The 26126-nt window shown below is 45.2% G+C and overlaps 1 protein-coding gene across 7 annotated transcripts in view; it reads left to right on the plus strand.

Moving 5' to 3' along the window:
- foxp1b (forkhead box P1b) overlaps positions 1 to 26126 on the plus strand; it is a 581092-nt gene that overhangs the window by 128178 nt on the left and 426788 nt on the right. For 5 of the 7 annotated variants that reach the window (XM_086001439.1, XM_086001441.1, XM_086001437.1 and 2 more), the window contains one exon: positions 13214 to 13343. The exons of the other annotated variants lie outside the window; for them this stretch is intronic. The gene's annotated coding sequence lies outside the window, so the exon portion shown is untranslated. The remainder of the gene's footprint in view (positions 1 to 13213; positions 13344 to 26126) is intronic. 7 annotated transcript variants of the gene reach the window in all.

Consider the following 26126-nt stretch of genomic DNA (forward strand, 5'->3'; position numbering starts at 1 on the left):
GCTGCCACCAACCTCATAGTTCCCCAACTCCGCACAGCCCGCTTCTAACTCCTTCCCAAGATCCACAAACAGGACTGCCCTGGTAGACCCATCGTTTCAGCCTGTGCTTGCCCCACGGAACTTATCTCTTCCTATCTCGACTCTATTTTTTCTCCCCTTGTCCAGTCTCTTCTCACCTACATCCGCGACTCTTCCGACGGCCTCCGCCACTTTAACAGTTTTCAGTTTCCTGGCCCCAACCGCCTCCTTTTCACTATGGACGTACAATCCCTCTATAGCTCCATCCCCTACCAGGATGGCCTGAGGGTGCTTCGCTTCTTCCTTGAACAGAGGCCCAACCAGTCCCCATCCACCACCACCCTCCTCCGCCTGGCTGAACTTGTTCTCACATTGAACAACTTCTCCTTTGACTGCACTCATTTCCTCCAAATCAAAGGTGTTGCTATGGGTACCCGCATGGGTCCTAGCTATGCCTGCCTTTTCGTGGGATATGTGGAACACTCTTTGTTCCAGTCCCACTCGGGTTCCCTCCCTCACCTCTTTTTCCGGTACATTGATGACTATATCGGTACCGTCTCCTGCTCTCGCCCTGAACTAGAAAATTTCATTCACTTTGCTTCCAATTTCCAATTTCCACCCTTCCCTCACCTTCCCATGGTCTCATCCCTTCCCTTCCTCGACTTCTCCGTCTCCATCTCTGGGGATAGGTTATTGACAAACATTCACTACAAGCCCACTGACTCCCACAGCTACCTGGACTAGACTTCCTCCCACCCCGCCTCCTGTAAGGACTCTATTCCATTCTCCCAGTTTCTCCGTCTCCCTGCATCTGCACTGACGATGCCACCTTCCATACCAGTGCTTCCGACATGTCTTCCTTTTTCCTCAACCAAGGATTCCCCTCTACTGTGGTTGACACGGCCCTCAACCATGTCCGTTCTATCTCCCGCACTCTGCCCTCACCCCTGCCCCTCCCTCCTGGAACCATGATAGAGTTCCCCTTGTCCTCACCTTTCACCCCACTAGCCTCCACATTCAACGGATCATCCTCCGCCATTTCCGCCACCTCCAGCGTGATTCCACCACTAAGCGCATCTTCCCCTCACCTCCCCTTTCAGCATTCCGTAGGGACCGCTCCCTCCGCGACACCCTAGTCCACTCCTCTACCACCCCCAGCACCCCTTCCCCTTCGCTCGGCATCTTCCCATGCAAGCGCAGGAGATGCAACACATGCCCTTATACCTCCCCTGTTCCCACTGTCCAGTGCCCCAAACACACCTTCCAGGTGCAACAGCGATTTACTTGTACTTCCTGCAATTTAGTATATTGTATTCGCTGCTCACGATGTGGTCTCCTCTACATTGGGGAGACCAAACGCAGATTGGGTGACCGCTTTGCGGAACACCTCCGTTCAGTCCGTAAGGGGGACCCCGAGCTCCCGGTGGCCTGTCACTTTAATTCACCGCCCCATTCCCACTCAGACCTCACTGTCCTCGGCCTCTTGCATTGTTCCACAGAACCTCAGCGTAAGCTCGAGGAACAGCACCTCACCTTTCGATTAGGCACTTTACAGCCTTCTGGACTCAACATAGAGTTCAACAATTTCAGATCATAACCTCGGCCCCTATCACATATATATATATAATTTTTATTATTTTTTGATCCACACTTTTGTTTGGCCTTTTTTCTTCCCTCCCACATGGCAGCTGTCTTTCATTCTGCCAGCGCAATTCACACCTCATCTAGAGCCATCCTTTGTTCCTTAACCTGTCCCGTTACCACCTCCTCTTGCCTTGAATATCTCTTAATGTCTCTCAATGTCTCTTAATCTCGCCTGCTTTCTATCCTATCACTGACCTTCCCTTTTGTTCATTCATCCCCTCCCCCTTTTCCCAGCCCCTAACTTGTTTTAAAATCTATTCCTTTTCCTGCTTTTTTCCAGTTCTGACGAAAGGTTCTCGATCTGAAACGTTAACTCTGTTTCTCTCTACATGGATACTGCCATGGCCTGCTGAGTTTTTCCAGGGTTTTCTGTTGTTATTTCAAAAATTCTATGCTGCTCTGCAGGCTCCTCACACCCAGCACTTACCGTGCAATAGCTGATGTGATATTGGTAGCTTACGATCTGAGGTCCACAACAACAACAACTTGCATTTATATAGCATTTTTAACGTAGTAACGCTTCACGGGAGCGTTATCAAACAGAATTTGACACTGAGCCACATAAGGTGATATTAACATAGAAACATAGAAGATAGGAGCAGGAGTAGGCCATTCGGCCCCTCGAGCCTGCTCCGCCATTCAATGCGATCATGGCTGATCATCCAAATTCAATACCTGGTCCCTGCTTTCTCCCGATATCCCTTTAGCCTTAAGAAATATATCCAACTCCCTCTTGAATATATTTAATGAATTGGCCTCTACTGCCTTCTGTGGTAGAGAATTTCACAGGTTCACCACTCTCTGGGTGAAGAAATTCCTCCTCATTTCTGTCATAAATGGCTTACCCCTTATCCTTAGACTGTGACCCCTGGTTCTGGACTCCCGGACCATCGGGAACATCCTACCTGCATCTAGTCTGTCCAGTCCTGTCAGAATTTTATAAGTTTCAATGAGATCCCCTCTCATTCTTCTAAACTCCAGCGACCCAATTGACCCAATCTCTCCTCATACGTCAATCCTGTCATCCCAGGTATCAGCCTGGTGAATCTTCGCTGAACTCCCTCCATGGCAAGAACATCCTTCCTCAGATAAGGCGGCCAAAACTGCACACAATACTCAAGATGTAGTCTCACCAAGGCCCTGTACAACTGCAGCAAGACATCCTTGTTCCTGTACTCAAACCCTCTCGCTACGAAGGCCAACGTACCATTTGCCTTCTTAACCGCCTGCTGCACCTGCATGCTTACCTTCAGCGACTGGTGCACAAGGACACCCAGGTCTCGTTGCACTTCCCCTTCTCCCAATCTATTGCCATTCAGATAATAATCTGCCTTCCTGTTTTTGACACCAAAGTGGATAACCACGCATTTATCCACATTATATTGCATCTGCCATGCTCCTGCCCAATCACCCAACCTGTCCAAATCATCCTGGAGTTTCTCGGCATCCTCCTCACAGCACACACACCCACCCAGCTTTGTATCGTCTGCAACTTGGAGATATTACATCTAGTTCCCTCGTCTAGATCAGTAATATATATTGTGAATAGCTGGGGCCCAAGGACCGATCCCTGCGGTACCCCACTAGTCACTGCCTGCCACTCGGAAAAAGACCCGTTTATTCCAACTCTTTGCTTTCTGTCTGCCAACCAGTTCTCTATCCAAGTCAATACCTTGCCCGCAATCCCATATGCCTTAACTTTACTCGCTAATCTCTTATGCGGGACCTTATCGAAAGCCTTTTGAAAGTCCAAATACACCACATCCACTGGTTCTCCCTTATCTATTTTACCAGTTACATCCTCAAAAAATTCCAGTAGATTAGTCAAGCACGATTTACCTTTTGTAAATCCATGTTGACTTTGTCCGATCCTGTCACTGTTTTCCAAGTGCTCTGTTATTACATCTTTTATAATGGACTCTAGCATTTTCCGCACTACCGATGTCAGACTTACCGGTCTGTAATTCCCCGTTTTCTCTCTACCACCTCTTTTGAATAGTGGGGTAACATTAGCTACCCTCCAATCCATGGGTACTGTTCCAGATTCCATCGAATGTTGGAAGATGATCAGCAATGCATCTACTATTTCTAGGGCCACTTCCTTAAGTACCCTAGGATGTAGATTATCAGGCCCCGGGGATTTATCGGCCTTCAATCCTGTCAATTTCCTTAACACCATTTCCCTACAAACACTGATTTCTTTCAGCTCCTCCCTTTCATCAGACCCTATGTTCCCCGACATCTCTGGGAGGTTATTTGTGCCCTCCTTTGTGAAGATAGATCCGAAATATGTATTTGATTGGTCTGCCATTTCTTTGTTCCCATTATGAATTCCCTAAATATTAGGGCAGATCAAAGAGGTAGATTTTAAGGAGCGTCTTAAAGGAGGAAAGAGAGGTAGTGATGCAGAGAGGCTTAGGAAGGGAAGTCCAGAACTTTGAGCTTAGGCAGCTGAAGGCACGGCCGCCAGTGGTGGAGCAATTAAAATCAAGGATGTGCAAAAGGCCAGAATTGGAGGAGCGCAAATGTGTCGGCAGGTTGTAGGGCTGGAGGAAGTTACAGAGATAGGAAAGGGCGAGGTTATGGAGGGATTTGAAAACAAGGATGAAAATTTTAAAATTGAGGCATTGCTCAACTGGGAGCCAATGTAGATCGGCGAGCACAAGGGTGATGGGTGAGCGGGACTTGGTGCTAGTTAGGATACGGGCAGCAGAGTTTGCATTGAGCTCAAGTTCACCTCCTATGCTGTGCTGTGCTATCTGAATATGGCAGAGTTATGTGAGTGTTTTGATTTTAAACGCAAGAGCAGTCAAATTTGAGACACAAGGGGGCGATTTTAGTCCCGGGTGGACATTGGGCAAGCGGTGGATGGTGCGATTATGTCGTCAACCACATGTCCTTGGTGTGAGGTTCAAGCCATTTTGAGGACTGGGCCTCCTTTACATTTGATCGGTGAGCTGTGAGCACTTACAGCTTGCCAAGAGGGGTGGGCAGAATTTGGTTGCCCCTCTGTGGATGTTTTATCTGCGGGGGGGTGAGTAGGCCAGCACTGGCTGTCAAGATTTTTGTGATGCATCTTTTAAAAAAGCTGGCTTTGGAGTGACCTGAAGCGGTCCCTCTAAGGACCACTAGTTAGTCTGTTTAACACCTGGCAGCAGTGGGCGAAGTGTGTGTGGCGCACATTCCACCCATTGATATCTTGAAATTGTGTTGGAGTGGTATGTATGTCATAGAACCTCAATTAGAATTATGCGCCAGCCTAAAACAGGCTGGAAATTTCCGGGGAAATGACGACAGGCGGGAATGGGCTGGTAAGTGTATCCCTGCGATTTTCAGGGTGCTCTGCCCTGTTCCTGCTGGGCTGAATGAGTCAAAATTGACCCCCATGGTGATTTGGCACACGGAAAGACTTTCCTGCAGTATATTCTCTTTTTCAGTCATATTAAATACAATAACATTTGCATAATTCTTACTTTATTCTATGTTAATAGCCTTTTTAAAACTTTTTCTTAACAACTGCTGCTTTCCATTATGCACATATGTGTCTTATGCTGTTGCTTTACAGTAATATTCATGCTTCACTTTTGTGCTCTTCAGAGTCACGCATTGTTTTTCTCACTTTCTGCCTGGTCCTTCTGGTTGTTGGCACAAGGTGCACCACTTTTGGTCACTTCTTCCCACACTTGCCTCCTTTTTCGCAATTTTCGAGGCCTTACTCCCCCAATTAAGATGTACTTGCAACGATCTATTACAGAGGTCACCTGGACTTGCAGGGTCTGGTTAGTAAAACAGTTTTTTCTCTGCTGTATTTTCTAATACAGTTGTACACTCCAAAGCTTGATTAACAAATTTTCTGACAATTATACTGGTTAAGTGGCTCATTAGTTGTTTGAGGAACATAAAAGGGTCATTAATGTAGGTGCATTATTTTTCGTCACCGCTAATGAAATCATATTCTCTGTAATCACATGTTTCGCCCACAATTTTGTTAATGGTTCATTCATTTCTTTCAAAACAGGCGTTTGCTCATTTTTTGGAAAAAAAGTAGGAATGCCATGGCATCAGTCTAAGACTTGGCACGACAATGTAACCTCTCTCTTCTCATGCTCCATATAATGCAGCCCATGTGGCCACCTTTGGTTTGTATACTTCCATCATCACTTCAGTTGCATTCATGCTGTTCTAGCAAATAGAAACCTTATTCTTTGAAACTAGACTAGGAAGCAGCTGCCCTTCTTATTGAAAATATTATGGAAACAGAAATGCTACAGTTGTAGAGAGCTTTTGATGCTGGTACTATGCACGTGAGATCTGCAAACAAAGGCATGATATTTTTGCTCAGTTTCAGGGATTGCCCCAGATATTCAGCCTAGAGCGATAGTTCAGCTCTTATTACAAGAAGCTCTTAGTGGTTAGGTTAATGAACTCATCACAAGGTGGAAATAGATCCGACAAAATATGATGGTTATTCGACAGTTTATATGCAAGAGCAAGTTGCCACAGAAAAGACAATGTCATCCAAGTTTCAAGACCAACCAAAGTTCCTTTCGTAATATCAAAAAACACTACCACTCAGGCCCAAATACATACGTGCTAACTTAGAAAAATCGTAAGTGCTAACCAGCAGCTTCACAGAAGCTGACTCAGCACCTAAAAACGTTGACAAGTTAAGAATGGTCCTATTCCTAACAAGTAGTTATATGGGCTTGAAACTTCAGCTATCCAAAGTTCCTTCATCTGTATTGGAGAGAAAAAGAAACAAAAGTACATAAAAGCCTGACATGGAAATACAAATATTGAAGGCACAAAATTGTTTGTGCATTTCCACGTGAGGGAGGGGTTTGAGGGTATGCTCCCCCAAAATTTTCAATTTTCAAGTAGTGCTGCTTCAACTCCTTTACCAAGATGGTGTCTTGTGCTAAACATGGGCTAAACCGCCGTTTTAGCTCAAGACCCCATCTTGGCCACCCCAGAGGATCTTTAGCGCCTGAACACTGCCGAAAATCGCCCCCCATAGGAAATTTCTTCAGTTCTTGGAGATATATCCCTGAACCAGTATGAACATTGTACTTTGTTACAATCTTTACTTTTTTAATAAGAAGCTGGTATTTGTGTACTTTTGCCTAAAACTTGCTGCTTACCTATATTTATTTAGATGACTGGCTTGTGGGAACATACTTTCAGGAAGGAACCAAGGGAGTTGTCCTTCAAATTACTGGAATATTACCAAGATATGACCTTCATAGGTGTCAAATTTCAGACCTTCTAATATTAGTATCAAAGCCAGAAGAATGTTACTTGGACAAATGAATAAAGTTGATGGTTTTTTAGATCAGGTCACAGAATTACGGCCACAACATATTTTAAAGCATTGGAGCTGATGGCAGGTTCGAGTAATAATACTGACGTTGTAGTGTAAATTTGGAGTCAGGATCTGACCTGACTCTGGAGTGAAGTGGAGTGAGATTCCCCGGAAGAGGGAGTCTCACAACATTTATTTCTGACACTGCTCAGTTGTGAATTTAGTGCAGTGTCAAACTAGGTGTAAAAAGTCCTTGATTTTACTTCATTCACTTAAATGGTGAAAAATTGGATGAACTCCTTTCCAGTTGTGTTCTCCAACTTGCTCAATTGACTGCTATTCAATGTGCCCAGATGATCCAGCGTGCCTGGGCACAAACCTAGGAAAATCTCCCCTCATATCTGTATGACGCCTGCTTAAAAAAGCTATTGGTCTTCAGGGAGACAGTTACAGATTTGTACTATCTGCTGCAGGGAAACTTACAGGCCAGCCTGGGTAACAGTAAGTGACCATGGTCTCAATGATTCGAGGTGTGAAGCTATTGAAGGATGTGAGGCAAGGCTTTCAATTGTATATGGCCTGCTGAATGTGCACTTTGTTGAAATATGGATATGCATGAGATGCAATGAAAGAACCGCAAGTTTGTGTGAGGACTTGGCAAATGCAAATATTAAATATGGAACAGGTTGACGGGCAGCACTTGTGGCATGCAGATGTGGGCTGTCAACCTGGTAAATTATACTGTTTGGTAATCCTACCGTGCCAAATTCCTTGAAGCATGCCGTCTTATTCGGCTACTGTTTCCAGGTCCTGGAGTACTGCACAGACCATTGAGCCAAACTGCCTCCTCATGCCAGACTGCTGCATTGCTGCCCTCTGGGACAGTGTTTTGGCGTGCCCAAACAAACAGCTTCCTCTTTTACACACTTCATACAGCAGCACATATGTTTCACCAGCATTGAACAGAGGATAGGCTCCTCAGGGCACTTAGAAAATCATAACATTATTAGGCAGAGTCAGCATCGTTTTATGAAAGGGAAATCGTGTTTGACAAATTTATTAAGGTTTTTTGAGGATGTAACTAGCAGGGTAGATAAAGGGGAACCAGTGAATGTAGTATATTTGGATTTCCAAAAGACATTCGATAAAGGTTATTACACAAGATAAGGTCTCATGGTGTTGGGGGTAATATAGTAGCATGGATAGAGAATTGGTTAACGGACAGAAAACAGAGAGTAGGGATAAATGGGTCTTTTTCAGGTTGGCAGGCTGTAACTAGTGGGGTGTCGCAAGGATCAGTGCTCAGCTATTTACAATCTATGTTAATGACCTAGATGAAGGGACCGAGTGTAATGTATCCAAGTTTGCTGATGATACAAGGCTAGGTGGGACAGTAAGCTGTGAGGAGAACACAAAGAGTCTGTAAAGGGATATAGATAGACTAGGTGAGTGGGCAGTAAGGTGGCAGATGGAGTATAATGTAGGGAAATGTGAGGTTATTCACTTTGGTAGGAAAAACAGAAAAACAGAATATTTTTTAAATGGTGAGAAACTTTCAAATGTTGGTGTTCAGAGAGATTTGGGTGTCCTGTGCAAGAAACACAGAAAGCTAGCATGCAGGTACAGCAAGCAATAAGGAAGGCAAATGGCATGTTGGCCTTTATTGCAAGGGGGTTGGAGTATAAGAGTAAGGAAGTCTTGCTACAGTTGTACAGGGCCTTGGTGAGAACACACCTGGAGTACTGTGCACAGTTTTGGTCTCCTTTTCTAACTTTGGAGGCGGTGGAAGGAAGGTTCACTAGATTGATTCCTGGGATGAGAGGACTGTCCGATGATGAGAGATTGTGTAGAATGGGCCTATACTCTCTGGAGTTTAGAAGAATGAGAGATGATCTCATTGAAACATACAAGATTCTGAAGGGTAGATGCTGAGAGGTTGTTTCCCCTGGCTGGAGTGTCTAGAACTAGGGGGTATAGTCTCAGAATAAGGGGTAGGCCATTTAAGACTGAGATGAGGAGGAATTTCTTCACTCAGAGGGTTGTGAATCTTTGGAATTCTCTACCCCAGAGGGCTGTGGATGCTGAGTCCTTGAGTATATATATATATTTTTTTATTCATTGATGGGATGTGGGCGTCGCTGGCTAGGCCTGCATTTAGTGCCCATCCCTAATTGCCCTTGAGAAGATGGTGGTGAGCCACCTTCTTGAACCGCTGCAGTCCATATGATGTAGGTACACCCACAATGCTGTTAGTGGATGCCAGGTGGTCCTTCCGGTTTTATTCTTATTGTTTTTCGTAGCGGTTGTTTACAACTGAGTGGCTTGCTAGGCCATTAAGAGTCAACCACATTGCTGTGGGTCTGGAGTCACATGTAGGCCAGACCAGGTAAGGATGGCAGATTTCCTTCCCTAAAGGACATTAGTGAACCAGATGGGTTTTTGCAACAATCGACAATGGTATCATGGTTGCCATTACTAAGACTAACATTTAATTCCAGAATTAAATTGAATTGAATTTAAATTCCACCAGCTGCCGTGGTGGGATTTGAACCCATATCCTCAGAGCATTTGACTGAGCCTCTGGCTTACTAGTCTAGTGACATAACCACTACGCCACCGCCTCCCCATATTCACGGCTGAGATAGATAGATTTTTGGACTCTAGAGGAATCAAGGGGTATGGAGATCGGGCGGGAAAGTGGAGTTGAGGTGGATGATCAGCCTTGATCTTATTGAATGGTGGATTGGGCTCAAGGGGCCGTATGACCTACTCCTGCTCCTATTTCTCATGTTCTTATGTTCTAAGCTACTCTGTCACTTGCCGTCAAGCTTGGTGTCTTGCCTCCACATTGGGTTCTGTAAGAGTCATGAAGCGCCACTACAGGTTCCTATAGACTTCATTTTTGCCTAACATTTATATCCCCCTCCTTCAGCCTCGTCAAAGATTACTAGTGGATTCAAATGCATTTTAAACCTTTCCAAAGGCTCTAAGAATCCTGCCCTCACCCGCCGTATGACTACTTAACTTTAAGTAGCCTCCTCCGTTTAAATGTCAGCTGCAGTGTGATGGTCTGCTCCCACCTCCCTTAAGTTACCTCACTGTGCAAGGCCAAGGAAGCTTATAACATTATAAAAATGAGCTGACCCCGGATAATTGCTGCCAGTTAGCTCAGTGGGTTCTTGGCTAGCATTGTGCTAGCTGGTCCCGGTTCTACTTTTCAGGAACGGAAAATCAGCCCTTATAACTTCAGTGAAGCCCACTCCTCAGAAAATCTATAAAACAAGGGGAAAAGACTGTTTTCCAGGATAATAAAAAGACTAGGTTTTGTAGTGGATTTACCCTTGTACAATCTTTTTTCTCCCTATTTTCACACCTTGAAAATGTTCTGACTGTTGTAGTTCCATTGGTGCCAGCAGCTCTCTTGTACCTTACCCAACTGGCCAGTCTTCATATGCGAGCCAAGAAAGTGACATGGTCTAAGCAGGGCTAACTGTGGCATTGCATCCCAACTGAGCCAGATCTGTCCTCGCCTGTCACCAATGTATATGTACTTCGGGGCACAGGCCAATGGATAATGAGCAGGAATGGGAATCCTGGATGATTTTTCCCATCCTTAGCCTAAGGATACTGAGGCTAAATGTAATACCCCTGTCACTGCTGTAAGCTGAGATCAGCTAAGTTGGCTATGGATCAACCCTGGGATCTTCCTGATCTGTATGGCACAGTGTCACATCATGTTGTGTATTTACCCACTGAGCCATCTTGGCTACCTCTAAAACACCATAACACCAGTTTTATGCTTTCTGATCATTTAGTAATTCTTATGATTCCGCACTCACACTGGTGAGATGCAGTCAAAGGAAATGTGGGTCAGAGCTAGGGCTGCAACACTGTCACGCTGATTCTCCCACCCATGCACCTTTTGAGCATGGCTCCCTACTGGGAGCAAGAGGTTGCTGAATTTACCTTGTGTTTTTTTTGTTTAACAAATTTAGGGGACACGTACAGCTATGTAAGGAGAAAAGGGTCAAGTGATCTTAAAAGGATTGCCACATGTAGAGATTTACCCATTAATATGCTGAGCAATACAATATGTTATACTTTATGGAAAGGGTAACAATGTTACCTTGGCTGGCGAAAAAGACCCATGAGCACCAGTGGAAAAGGTGATGCTCTTGTATCTACGAAGAGTATAGTTCCAACATGTATTAACTAATTATGAACTCTAGATTATGGATACATTTTCCTAGCCTTGTACCATGGAACTGAGAGTGAGGGTGGGGAGGAAAGTCCGCTTAGTGTGGACGTCTTTTTAAGCCATTCTTTTATTACCCCAAACCTTATATTCCAACCAAAACGTATATAAGGGTGCATTCAATACAGTACCGACATAGAGATAAGAATATGGCCTGGATTTTGTGGTCAGCGGCGAAGGAATGGCGCTCGCCTCTGACCTCGAAGAAAGCTGCCCACAAAGATTTAGCAGGCTCTATAGTGTCGATTTCCCCAATTCCTTTGTCAGTTTCAATCTGACGACGGAATACGGGAAATCAACACCATCAACAGGGGATCTGCGGCATCCAGCAACAGTGAAGTCATCAAGTGGGCTGAGCAGCCAATCAGATTGAAGAATTCTCACAGACAGCAAACCAGGAAGTAAAAAGCACTGATTATCATTCCATTTTTAATCATTTTACAGAAAGGAAAATAAGGATTGGGACATACACAAGGGATTAAGCTGAACTAATAATTTTTATTATTTAAAAAATCTATAGAATTTTTATCATGGAATGGAGGAAATGATACTCCACGCTTATCAAATTAGTTTTTCAGGGCCAGAGAGGTTGTTCAGCAGTAATTATGACTTAGTATGCCGTTAAAAAAGCTTAAGTTACACCTCCTTCAACAAGGCTTAACCTTTCAATGGTTTTTACAGCGAGAATATAGCGCAAAAGTTTGAAGTTCACGTCAAATCACTGATTCTGTGTTGATTACATGTACAAAGACTTCAACAGAGCACCATGTGCAGGAGCAGGTTATCACAATGACAGCAACTTACGGATTTCCGCATTTAACTGTGCATGTGCGGATGGCAGAAGTTGCTGTCAGTTTTACACAGTAATGACGGCGAGCGCTGACAGTTTCACCATCATTACAACTGCAAATTCCGGGCCTATATATATGAGGGTAGTAGCAACCTTTTTAACACGGGGGGCCATGAGGCTTTAGAATACATTACCAGAGTTAGTGATTAAAGCATTGACCATGTCAGCATTTAAGAATAGGTTAGCTAGGTGGTTGAAGGAAAGGGGAATAAAGGGATATGGGAATAGATTAGGTACATGATACTAACATAATTGCTCATCTGGGGGAGGATAAATATCAATGTGGTGGGCAGAACGGCCTTTTTCCATGTTGTAATTTCTATGTAATTCTATCTAAGGTGTGTCGGTAAACAGTTGAGGAACATGCTGATTAGAACTGTACTAGTAAAAAGATGCACACATAGCTGTGAATGCTGTGATTTAATTGGCTGACACTTGTTAGCCGACATACAGTGAGAAGTCTCTTTCAATCACCATATCAGAAACATCACAAAAACTAAGACAGATGTTAGTTCCTCTTTCTTATGTTTAGTTATTCTTAAAAGTTAAATCACAGACCACACTGGTACTTATTCTGATGTGTATGTTTTAAAACTTTTGTACAAAAATAAAATGTCAGCTTTGTGCTACAGTTAATGTGTCTGCATTTTGCTTCATGCAATTTCACATTTCCATTTCAATGTGTATTTTGAAAATTGTAAGTGAAAAAATATTTAAAATAATTTTTAAAATGTATTTGCCTTTAACATCATAGTTAAGCATTTGATGTTACTTTAATATATATGTTACTTTAATATATTAAAACTTAAACTGATGATAATAAACTAAAATGAGTTATTACATTAGAAAAAATGGTGATATATAAAGAAGACAAAATTAATATTGTACTGTAAAACCTTATTGCACCTTAATATAGCAACTAATTAAAATAATTTTGGTTGGAAAAATGAAATGAATTTGTAGGCAAGCTAATTTATTTTGATGAAAGATGCATTGTCAATAAAAAAATAAGAACATAAAACTTTTATTAAAATGAACCTTGTGAAAAAATATGATAATTTCTGTAAATCGGGAAAAAATCCTTACTTTTTGAGGAACCAGTATTTATTATGCTAAAAGTGCTGATCATCTATATTCATTACAGCTCACATATAGCCGAATTACAAATAGACTACCTGTATATCCAATGGTACAGTTATCACAGTTATCTACAATCTGAATGTACAAATACTGACCACAGCAAAGCAGTTTCTTAGTCAACAACTACAAAGAAGGTAAGCCTTAACCCAATATCTGTTTGATTGAAATTCATTTTTAAATACAAAAAACCTTTTAAGCAGGGCTTTAATTCACACTAGCACCTTGATTTGTGGTTGCCATGGTGAATCAAGTCTGTCATTTGACAAGAGATTCACCCATTTATGACAGCACTTTATCTTGTCTCTCCAGGGGAAGAAAATGTCATAAGTGAGAGCAGGAAAAATTAAAGCTTTGAAATACCAAAATTCCTTGATTTCATTTTCATTATTCAGCTATCATTGCCTCCTGATAATGGCAACTCTGTGGAAATAAATAATGTTTCTTCTAAAAAAAAATTATCAAATGTTTTTGTGCTGAAACGGGCAAGGCTTTTTGATTGTCAGTCTTATGAAGTCTAGCAAGGAATAGTATTATTAGATAAACCTTCAGTGACCAAATCTCATTTCCTTTTCATTATGGTGTCAAAATAATTATACATAGGTAATTTGTGGTGGGAATTGTGGAATGAGCAGAAAGATCAATTGCTGACGACCACTTGCAGCTCGTGTTCTTAACTGGGTTGAGTTAAACAGCAGAATGTGAATGCTGATAGAATAGGTGGCATAGTACACTGGTGCGACACAGCATGCAGAACATTACCGATATACTGTATAATTGGAATCCCGCTATAATGAAAGCTTTCACACATGGAAAATATTATTGTGTCTGTTATATTGTATGGACTTAAAACTGTAGAACCTTCTTACCATTCTGAGCTGAAATTAAAATCAAGGAATATTTACAGTGTTTCCTTTCAAATAATCCAGAGATTTTGAAAGCATTTGTGGTAATTTTCAATTTAAATTAATTAATATTTGGATAAACAAGCATTTAACATTTAGAAATGTTGTCATTGTCATTTTTTTCCCTGCAAAAATCCACTGATAACTTTTCCGTTTTTTTGTCAAGGAGATTTGGGTAAATTTAACTACGTTTCTTTATATCGTATACTGTTGAGCTTGTAGAATTGGCCTAAAACTGAATAAAACAGCATGGCATAGTTAATTCACGAAACAAATAAAAAAAAGTAGTGAAATCACACCCACCTATTTTATTATTGTACTTGTTTAGGCATGTTCTGCATTGCCTGTATTTGAGATTATTGGTTACAAATATATCTTTCAAGAAGTAGTGTAACAGAAGAGCACTAATTTTGGTTGTACATTTAGAGCATAAGCAAGCATTTCTGGAGGGGTAGGGGTGGGTAGAGTGGGAGGGGTGGGGGGGGAGGGAAGGAAAACCCAGCCTTGGAGTTTATAGTATAAATGTGTCTGTGCCCTTATTCGCTTGAATGTGTATATTTGGTATAATCACTTCAAAAAAGTAAACCTATCTCCTATATTTAGCAGTCAGAAATACATTTTGTGTCTGCTTTTCCATTTTAAACTTCATATTATTTGAAGCTGAAAGCAGATTCTGACAAAGACCTTTTCTGAATCTTAATATACCTCACCGCCTCCTGTTCTAAAGCTGCCTTAGACTGTGCACAGGTCTTAAGGTTTATTTTTGCATTTATGTGGGGTGGCCACATGTTTAACATTTAGCATTCTCAAGTGACATTTGATAGGACTTTCACAATCCTTTTATAAAGGAGCTGATCCATTAACATCACTCGCTCCTGCTGTAGTATACAAGATGTTCTTCCTTCCAAAGAGCTGTACATAATCTTTTGTCAGGCCAGTAACTGAATGATTTTTTAAGCCCGGTGGGCAATACTTGTGTCCATGCGTAACATAGATAGACCGCAGTAGTCAGCAGCTGCATGCAATTTTAACTACACTCATTGAGCTGTAATAAAACAATATAAGCACCGCTCGGGGGAAAGATTGTATGCAGTTATCCTTAGACAAGGCTTGAGCATATGAATGCAGAGCTGGATGACAAGAGGATTTTCAGATTGTGTTTTGATTGAATTGCAGAATTGAACAGGCCTAGAGTGTCAGTGGAGAGCTAATGTTTTCAGTATTATAAAAGTTTTGCTCATGGAGAGTTTCTTATGGTAAAACATTCAGCGGATTTTTTTTGGCGACTGAGAACAATAAAGGGGTGAGTCCACATTTGGACAGGAGCACACTTTGCCGGGCTCACCCATAATAATGCTGTTATGACAGAGAAATTATGAAGGTTAACAGGAAAGACCCAGGTCCAGGAGTGATTCCAGGCAGCTGGCAGCCAGGAGAATCGGAAACACACCACCAATGAAAACTGCAGTGAAAAGCAAATTAAACCCCGTATCTGCCATCTCACTTGCTTTTCTGTACTTTCCTGTTTGGACTTGAAGGTGATTACAGTCAATGCAGTGACAGTTGACGGAAGCTCTGCTACAAGAGTATTTATTTACAGTGAATCGTGGTGATGCTGTGCAGGATGCGGTTTCACGCAGGATGTGCTGTCCCCACCCCCTGGTTTGATCATTTTTTTTTTTAAAAAGCAACCTGATTGCTAAGGCCACAGCCTTTCAGGAGAAAGTATTGTGTAACATGCCTCTGCTTGGAATACACTTGTAGTGCAACATCATAGGAAGTTCCTTTATAGGGTTGGAAGGCCAGGATCAAGGCAACTTCAGATTCAGGAGTGAAATGTGCCAAAGATATTGTTTGGGCGTTGAAAGTGGGAAGTGAGCATCTTGAATTTGCTGCTGGCTATTATTAAAATAGCTGCAGAAAGTTTAAGATTCAAATTGGGTAGCTTCAGAGATAGTCACGGTATTACCATTAACAGATTTTTAAAAAACTATTCATAACTGTAAGCCAAAGAAATATAAAGTATTCAATACTTTTCAGAAAGCAAGAATAATTAGCTAATCATCTTACTTGGCCTGGGCTTGTTGTAGGGTTTGTTCATGGGTGCCATAGACTGTAGTTAGTGACAGTGCAGCGGACCCAGAAAGAACTCTAGGCTGTATACTGCTTAGAAGGAAAATACCTTTTGTTTTAACTAATATTATGCAATGCTACATGATAAAATTTGGACTTTGTCAATGTGAAAAATTACTACTCATAATTTTTTTTCAGAAAAGTATTTTCACATACAGCATTTATTTTAACCTGTGTGTAATCTGGTATAGTATGAGGCTGTTCACTCTCAGTTTCTGATGTAGCCAGAAACATATTTTTCTTTGTGATTATGTAACTTTCATTCTGCGATTGAAATGTACCTGGAGAAAAGTTTTTGTTGAGATGTCTCCTTTAGATATTTAATTTAAAAAAGCTATTATGGACCAGTTAAAAAATACAGCCATTCATTTTTGTAATTTTAAGTCTTTTGTGTGTTTTGTTTGCTCTCCAATGATCCAAGTCTAGTATTGGTAGTATCTGGACTACCTTAAATATCAGTTATTGAGTGGAAGTTTGAACTTTAAATCAATTCTATAGCAGTCTCCTGGTGAGCCTGTGCTTTGACATCTAATACCTGCACAATTTTAATACTGGTATATGCAATAAAATGCATGACTATGGACCTAAGAGTTATTGTTATCATTGTTGATATTGATTATAATGTTACCCGTGTGCAGAAGTACATTTTTTAAATCACCAATCTTCTCTCCCTTCTCTCCTCAAAACACCTTGAGGTCCCTTTGCTGGTGTATGTTTCCACAACGTCTCTTACACTCCAGTACATTGCTCAGCGGTTTGTCTCAGTTGGTTACATATAAGGGTGGATGGCATTGTAGGCAGTGTAGATGAAAGCATAACATTACAAAGGGATATTGATAGATTAAGTGAATGGGTAAAACTGTGACAAATGGATTTCAATGTAGGCAAATGTGAGGTCATCCACTTTGGACCTAAAAAGGATAAAACAGGGTACTTTCTAAATGGTGAAAAGCTAAAAGCAGTGGAGGTCCAAAGAGACTTGGGGCTCCAGGTACATAGATCATTAAAATGTCATGAACAGGTACAGAAAATAATCAAAAAGGCTAGTGGGATGCTGGCCTTTATATCTAGAGGACTAGAATACAAGGGGGTAGAAGTTATGCGGCAGCTATACAAAACCCTGGTTAGACCCTTTGGGCTAGATTTTCAGTCGCTTGCGCCAGCAGTTAGCGCCTTAAGAGAAGTGATTTCCGGGTGCTATGCGTGTAGCGCCCGGGCGCAGCGCAGTTTGCGCCCCGCCCCAAATTAAGTTGCCCGTTAGCGCCGGCGCAAAGTTTAGCGCCCGCCCGGATGCGCGCGCAGAAAATGACATCACATCCTCGTGCAACGCCCTTTGGCCACCCCGATTGCAAACTTCAGTCGGACCGCCCCATTGTGCGGCGGGCGGCCGGAGCGTTTGGAAAAAGGAACGCAACACAACCAGCGCGGGCCCCGGGGGGCGCTAATTAAAGGGAACGTCCTCTCCAGTATAAAGGCCAGCCTTTTTTCAGAAAACAGTCTTGTGCAACGCATTTCTGGAGACACAACAAGGAGGATAGCTAACTGGTTTCAAGCAGCAAGAGCCAGGTATTTTTGGACTCAGGCAATAGCGCTGCAAGTGGCCATTTGGAAATTAGACTGTTTGCCAGGATTTGATGGGGGCTGCATGGGGTGCCAACGCGCAGCTGCAGCGCCATGTCCGTAGGGCTCGCAGACGCATTGTGAGAGGGGCAGCCCTGGCTAGAGGCAGAGGGGGCTACAGGCGTCGGCCACGTAGGCCTTACCCAGTCAGGCTATACCGCCAGCAGCGCTCCTACCTAAACATGAGTGCCGCGCGATGTGTTAGAAGGCTCCGATTCCGAAAGGAGGTGATTGCAGAGATCTGCCACCTGCTTCGCCGAGATCTGCGGCCAAAGCTCAGGTGCAGGACGTCTCTGTCGGTGGAAGTGAAGGTGACGGTGGCATTGAACTTCTATGCCACCGGCTCCTTCCAATACGCTGCTGGGGACATAGCAAACATCTCCCAGTATGGCGCGCATCGCTGCATCCGCCACGTGACCGAAGCACTGTTCAGAAGGAGAAGCCAATTCATCTCCTTCCCCATGGCCCTCGAGAGCCAGCATCAGCGCGCATTGGGATTTGCCAGACTCGGGGAATTCCCCTTGGTGCAGGGCGCCATTGACTGTACGCATGTGGCTTTGCGGGCCCCTCTGGAGCATGGCGAGCAGTATCGCAACAGGAAGGGCTACCATTCTCTGAATGTGCAGCTGGTATGTGACCACAAGCAGCGCATCATGGCAGTCAATGCCAGCTTCCCAGGCAGCAGCCACGATGCCTTTATCCTGCGGCAGAGTACTGTGCATGACATGTTCCAGGCACAGCCTCCCCCAAGAGGATGGCTCATCGGGGACAAAGGCTATCCTTTGTGCACCTGGCTCATGACCCCGCTCCGCGCGCCCAGGACCGCTGCTGAAGAGGCCTACAACGAGAGCCATCAAACCACCCGCAACATCATCGAGCTAACTATTGGGGTCCTCAAGCAGCGGTTCCGCTGCCTTGATCGCTCCGGAGGAGCTCTCCAGTATTCGCCGGACCGGGTCTCCCAATTTGTGGTGGTTTGCTGCATGCTACACAACCTGGCTATCCGCAGGACTCAGGCACTGCCACCTGACGTTGGACCAGCACCTCAGGAGGAGGAGCAGGAGGAGCATGAGGAGGAGGAGGAGGAGGAGGAGCAGGAGTACGTTCCCAGGAGGGAGCGACCAGGGCCAAGGGCCGCACGACGCCACCTTATTACACGGTACTTCTAAGCCCCCTGTCAGGGAATGGCCAGGGGCCATGAGGGAAGATGAATGCAGCCGCTCCGCAAGCCCTCAGCCGGCGAAGCCAACAAACACTAAGAAGAACAACCATGGAGACTGCATGAATAAAGATAATTTTTTATTTCACAAAAATGAAAAGCCCTTCCCACATGAATCCCCAAAAACAATAAACGGGCCCCACAAAAAGCCCAACAAACGACTCACTCCCACAAACTGGGGAGGAGCCACTCCACCTTTATTCAAACCGGGCCTCAACGTCGGCCTAACGCAAAAAATAAGCCCTCCAAAAGCACAACCATGGGCAAAATAAAGATGGCCACCGCCATATTAAAGGAAAGCTGCCCACACCCTCTACTGAGTGGCCCGCGAGGGCGAGACCTTGGCCAGCATTTTGCCTCCCCTGCCCGGCCTGCTGCTCCTTCGCAAGCTCTGCCCAGTGGCTGCTGCGAGGCTGGGGGAAGGCGCCTGAGGCTCAGATGCCCTTCCGCCAGATGCCGCTGGGGGGCGGCCTACACGGCGTTTGGGCCTCGAGGGGCCGTCTGCTGAGTGGCGCACCTGAGCCTGGCCACCATCAGCTGCAGCCGCTTGCCCTTGACGCCCCAGAGGGGGAATGGCGGCGACGGATGGCGCAATGTGGGCCAGCTGGCGTCTGGGATGCGCTGGCTGGTGCTGTGGCGCGGTGGCACTCGGCCGGGCCCGCACTGCAGGATCCGCAGCAATCAGCCGACGGGCGGCTTGCTGGGATGGTGCGGCGCCTGCCCTGGCGATGCCTGCCTGAGACAGCGCGTGTGGCAGCAGTGAGTGGCCCTGTGGTCCTGGTGTGCGCGCGCATCACATCCGCCAGGGTCTTGACGGCATCAGTCAGCATGCGGCCACTCGTGGCAGTTGCTGTCCCGAACTCGCGCACACTGGTCGCCAGCGACTCGATGGCCTCAGGCATGCGCCCCACCACGCTCATGAGCTCCGTGTGGCGCCGGTCCGAGTCGTCGGCCATCTTATCCAGCTTCCGCACCTCCTCCGAAGTGAAGGTGTCCGGACTGGAGTCGTGACTCTCCCGCTGGGGAGGAGGGGGCCGAACTAGGGGACCCTTGCCGCGTTGGTGACGGCGAGTGTGCCGAGCAGCAGCACTCCCCTCTGATCCTTCCCCCCTTTGGGGGGAAGGCCGCGGGCCACGCGCACGGCTGCTGGGTGGCTGGACGCCACTGGTCCCAGAAGCTGCATTGCCCTGCGACAGTTCCTCCAGGCACTCGTCCAGTGAGGAGGTGTCAAGCATTTCCTCCTCTCCTGCGGGATGTGACTGTTCCCCCGAAGGTCCGGCTTGCTCCTCCTCCTCCTCCTGGTCGGAGGTGCTGTCACTGGCAGCTTCAGGGTCCTGGTCGTCACCAGCTGAAAGCAGGAATGCACAAGAGTAGCTTCAGAGTGAGGAGACGGCGTCAGCGAGGGAGTTAGGACTGGTGGGATTCAGCGCATTGGTGGGACAGTGGCAAAGGAGGTAGCTCGGATGGGCCAGTGCGACGCGAGAGGGCCAAAAGGCGAGGTCCTTACCATTGCCGGGCAGTGGAGGGTCGGATACACCGCACGCTGTGGGGACAATCACACGGGCTCCCATGAGCACACACACGCGCTCCTCCAGCCGAGTGAGCTTCTGCAGCTTGGCGCGGCCACCCCTGGCACGGGCCTGGTGATTAAACGCTACTTTAGCCTGCAAGAGAAAGGACGGGCTGTAAGTGCGCAGTGAAGCCCTGATGTAGTGTGCACTGCCTCCCATGGTGGAATAGCTTGGACAGAGTGAAGCCCTGATGTAGTGTGCGCTGCCTCCCATGGTGGAATAGCTTGGACAGAGTGAAGCCCTGATGTACTGTGCACTGCCTCCCATGGTGGAATAGCTTGGACAGAGTGAAGCCCTGATGTACTGTGCACTGCCTCCCATGGTGGAATAGCTTGGACAGAGTGAAGCCCTGATGTACTGTGCACTGCCTCCCATGGTGGAATAGCTTGGACAGAGTGAAGCCCTGATGTACTGTGCACTGCCTCCCATGGTGGAATAGCTTGGCCAAAGTGTAGAGTGCCGAATGGCCATTTGATGCTCATGACTGTCCCAATGCTGCTGGCTGAGGGCTGGCCAATAGGACTTTCAGCTCCCTTTGCCCATCATGTCAGGTGTACATGCAAGAATGAGGAGGAGACTGGAAAGGCTACTCACCTTCACAATCCTGGTCAGATCGTTGTATTTTTTACGGCATTGTTTGTGGGTCCTGGGGGCCTCGCCGGTGAACGTCACCCTCTGGGCGATCTGCTTCCAGGCTTTGGTGTAGTCATGGTGGGTTGGATTCCTCCCACTCTCTGGAAACAAGATCTTGCGCCTCACCTCCAGAGCTGTGACCATTATGTCCAGATCACCCTCTGAGAAGCGCAGGGCACGCTGACGGGCCTTCTCTGGCGTTGCCATGACTCCCTGGGGCTGAGCAGCAGTGTTGAGGCCTCTTTGCAAGGCTGCAGTGTGCAGGGCGTGGCAGCAGACCAATTCGTCCCTTCCCCCTTTAAGAGCTGGTCGGCACCACGGGGTCTGCTGTCAGTGCAAAAATGACCGCACCCGTGCTGCGCCCCGCCTGGGCGCTATCCCTCTGGACCGCCGGCTTAGCGCCTAAAGGTAGGAGTGGAACGCCTCTTTTAGCGCTCCACCACTCTCTTAGGGCGAAGCCACTGAATTTCCGGCAACGGGGCGCTACTTTGGGGCGGGCGCTAACTTCGGGCGGGCGCTAAGGTTAGCGCCCCAAAACTGTCTATACTGAAAATCTAGCCCTTTGTTCTTTCCTCCCCTCCCTCCTCTCCCTGCCCCTACACTTGCTTAAAAACCTGTTACATCTTCAAATTTTTGCAGTTCTGATGAAGGGTCATCGACCTGAAATATTAACTCTGTTTCTCTCCCTACTGATGCTGCCTGAACTGCTGAGTATTTCCAGCATGTTCTGTTTTCATTCCTGGTTAGACCACACCTGGAGTACTGTGAGCAGTCTGGGCACCACACCTTAGGAAGGATATACTGGCCTTGGAGGGAGTGCATCGTAGGTTTACCAGAATGATACTCGGACTCCAAGGGTTAAATTACGAGGCGAGATTACACAAATTAAGGTTGTCTTCCCTAGAATTTAGATGGTTAAGGGAGTGATCTGATCGAAGTTTTCAAGATATTAAGGGGAACAGATAGGGTAGATTGAGAGAAACTATTTCCGCTGGTTGAAGATTCTAGGACTAGGGGGCATAGTCTAAAAATTAGAGCCACACCTTTCAAGAGTGAAATTAGGAAACACTTCTACACGCAAAGCGTGGTAGAAGTTCGGAACTCTCCTCCACAAATTTTAAATATGAGATTGATCGATTCTTGTTAACCGAAGGTATTAAGGGATATATGGAGTTAGGTCGCAGATCAGCCATGATCTCATTGAATGGTGGAACAGGCTCGAGGGGCTTAATGGCCTGCTCCTGTTCCTATGTTCCTAAGTGCTCCTTAATCATAACTTGGATAGCGAGTGTTGACACATTTTTAGCACGGGTGTTGGATAACCCAACAAAAGCAAGAATTCTGTCTGCTTTTCGCTTCTTTACCCCAAGAGCACTGAGGCCAAATTTGGCACTCCTATCTCTGCCTTGATTAAAATCAACAACCTCAACACAGACCATGGATCAAACCTGGGACCTGCCTGGTCTATAGAGCTGAACTGTTTACTGGATAATCTCACTGAAACATCAGATGAGCTAGAAGTACAATTTTTGAAGTTTAAGGGGCAGACAATGGTTTGTCTCAGTTGGTTACGTATAAGAGTAGATTTACAATCCCAGTGCAGAGCATCGTGCGCCATCTATGCAGTAACAGGAATTTGGGTGTGGAGGCCATTGGGCACAGCAAGATTTTCCATCCATTAATATGAATGGATCTAAAATCCTGTGGAGCCCACTGACCTTGTATCTGAACTCCCACTATGTGCTCCTGGTGCACAGTCATAAAATCTACCCTATAGTATTCACATCGAAATGGGTTGTTGATGCAGGAATTACCCAGCTGTTTGCTTTAAACAGCTGGCTTGTCCATGATCTCGCTGATGTTAAATAGCACATGGTTCTAGAAATGTCTCCCTCACATTGATTGGATCAAATTGTACTTATAAACATGGGTGCCATTAGATTCAGTAGCAATTCATTTGTTCAGCTTCCGCCACCTTTTCCACAGTACTGCTTTCCTGACATCCTGAAATCGGTTATTTGAGATTTTGAACAACATTTTTTGTTCACTAATGTTAATGAGCTACACTGATGGTTAAGTAAGTAAATGCACTGCCATAAGTAGGTAAATGCTAGCCTGATAGCTAGCTATATATACCAGGAAATTCCAAGATTTGACTTTCACCCTGTACTAAGGTGGCTGATATTAGCTGGGATGCAAGTGGGGATACAATATTTAGTTCTCAGCATCGTGAGTTAAGGAGAGGAGGAAAATTAGCTGGATCGCTGCTGATGACAGCTTGTGTGGATTTGAGATGAAAGCAGCATTGAGCCTCTGCTGGTCAAACAGCACGCCAACATTCACTCTTTAGGCACCCACATAAAGAATGTTCACTTTAGCAAACTACTAGGGGCTACCAGCACCAGGAGAGATCACACACTAATGTTAGTCAGCACCTTCAGGGCAGAAGGAGAGAAAATTGTTTGGTAAAAAACCTCTTAGCTCATGCTTCGACTATTGGCTTGTACTTTAAATGTAGACATCAGCACCATTTTGGAAACTCAAAAGTACAACTCAAGAACTCACTCTGCAACAAAATAGTGAAAAATTGTGATTGTATTGTATTTGAAGTGTCCCTTTTTGTGGTCATAGTAATGGATAGGCTGTGCCTCAAGATACTAATTTTATGAGAATAAATTTTATCAAGTGAAAATAGGCATCTAATTGGAGAAAGTGGAAACACATGAGTGCAGCTCTTTAACCCAAGCATTTCGCACCTGCCTTTGCAACTTGTGTGTCAGAAGTCATGCAATGGAAATGAGCAAAACTTTACATGTGACAACCTGAATCAATTTCTGGCAATGTGGGGAGAAAAGCCTCAAGTATCCAAAATATTTGCAACTTTGGTTTATAGCAAACATGTAATCCATTGTTGATGAATAAGATACCTTGGGGGCTAAATTTGGTTGATTTGCGCCTCCTGTTAGAGGGTGCTAACGGGGCGCAAATCAACTGGCGCCTGGGCGTGGTGCCGCTAACGCCTCCTGCAAAATTCAGTGGGAGGTTAGCGGCAGCGCTAACTGTTAGCGCAGCGCCCCGGCTGTAATATTGGGTGGCGCCCCCCCACTTACCGGCGGACGCTATGTCCGCCGGGGTCAGGGGGGCCTACCTGCAGCTGGGGCGGTGCTAGTTAAAGGGGAGGTGGGGGGGAGGCCATTTTTGTTGCTGGCCGCCTGCCAGCACCTGCCCCCGTTGCTGCCCCTGGCCCCCGTGAAGCCTCCCCTCGAGGGGTGCCGGCTGCTCTCCATGAGCTCGGCAGCCCTCTTGAGTACCGGGCTCGTTTGCCGGCATTCCCGATCCTGGGAGGAAGGCCTGCAGTACCACGGCTGTGCTGCGGCATGTAGCGCCACGATATTGGCTCGCAGCGCCCCAAGAGGGACGCGGGGCGCTTCCAGTAGCGCCCCTCCTCCCTCTCGGTGCGCTACCTGGGAAAAGTGGCCGCGGGGGTGCTAACCTTTTCGGGGCGCTAAAACTAGCGCCCCGGTGAAGGTAGCACCTAATTTTTACCCCCTGAACTATAAACCTTAAAAGTACTGGGCAAACTTGATTTAACTGTTTGAAGTACATGGTCTTATTGTTTGTAGAGACTTGCAAACTACACCCCTATTACCTCGTAAAAACAATAGATAGTTTGCCAAATAGGTCCAGTTAATGTTAGTGGTACTGTGGTAAGGTACAGTGCTTCAGCCTGGCTTGATCAGTGATTTGAAATTTGCTTTGCTGAATGTGAAACTGAGACCCAAAGTGAAGTGGGTATATTAGGTATATAGAATTAGTCCACTTGATTTTGTCTAGACGGACTTTGAGAATGTAAATGTTAGTGTATAAGTTGCACCTGTGTAGCAACTTTTATCTCCTCTAAAATTTGTGGGGTTTGTAATTTGTGGATGGTTGTGATTCGGAATTTAGATTTAACAATATGTTATAAAATGGGATCACAATATTACCAGTTTGTGTACATACATGCTACATTAGTGTTAAATCTAAAATGGCAGAATGGAGCTTAAAACCCCTTTTAAGGCAGACACTGGCTTTAAGTTCTGTTTTAGAACATTAATTTTACTTGCTAGAATCATCAGTTTAAAACTCAGTCATAAAATGTGGCCTGTGGAAAAACTGATTTCCCCTAATACATCTTGAGCAGGTTGTTTACTACACACTTATGTTCTTTCAGTGAACAAACACGGTCTTGTGGTTTGATCTCAGGGTGTAACTATATTTTGATATTTGTTACAAAATATGTTTGACGCTGGTAATAACAGTAGCATTGAAATGTCAGTATGACTACTGCCTGCATGTCGGCACTAGTCCAGTGACTTTCAAAGGGATGTTTTATTGATTCTGTAATTGCATACAGTAGAATGGACATATTGTCACTGCCCAAGGGCAAGGAAAGCCCCTGTATTGAATACATCTGCTACATCCACATATACAATCAAAACATTTGACATTTCTGGGTAGAAAAAGCTGCACTTTGAACTGTTAACTACCCCATTAGCCTTTCTTTTTCCGAACCACCATCTTATAGAGAAGGATAAGACTCAGTAAAACACAAATGCTAACTTTTGTATAAAATATTCACTGCAGCTGGTGCTTATTTACTGTCAGTGTTGTAGTCACTAGCCTACCCAACGCTGTCTGAAGAGAGCACTCATTGTCAAGGGACTCTTGTCTTCTCTGTTGGGGACTATAAAGTGATAAATAATAAATGTACAATTGTGTCCTGTACACTGTGTTTCTGATACGACATAAATCCATTCTTTCCCTTGAGTCCATATGCACGTCTCTGGGACCTGCTGC

This window comes from Somniosus microcephalus, chromosome 11 (genome assembly GCF_052327205.1).
Source record: "Somniosus microcephalus isolate GS21.2 chromosome 11, FLI_Smic_1.0, whole genome shotgun sequence".
NCBI classification, from domain to species: domain Eukaryota; kingdom Metazoa; phylum Chordata; class Chondrichthyes; order Squaliformes; family Somniosidae; genus Somniosus; species Somniosus microcephalus.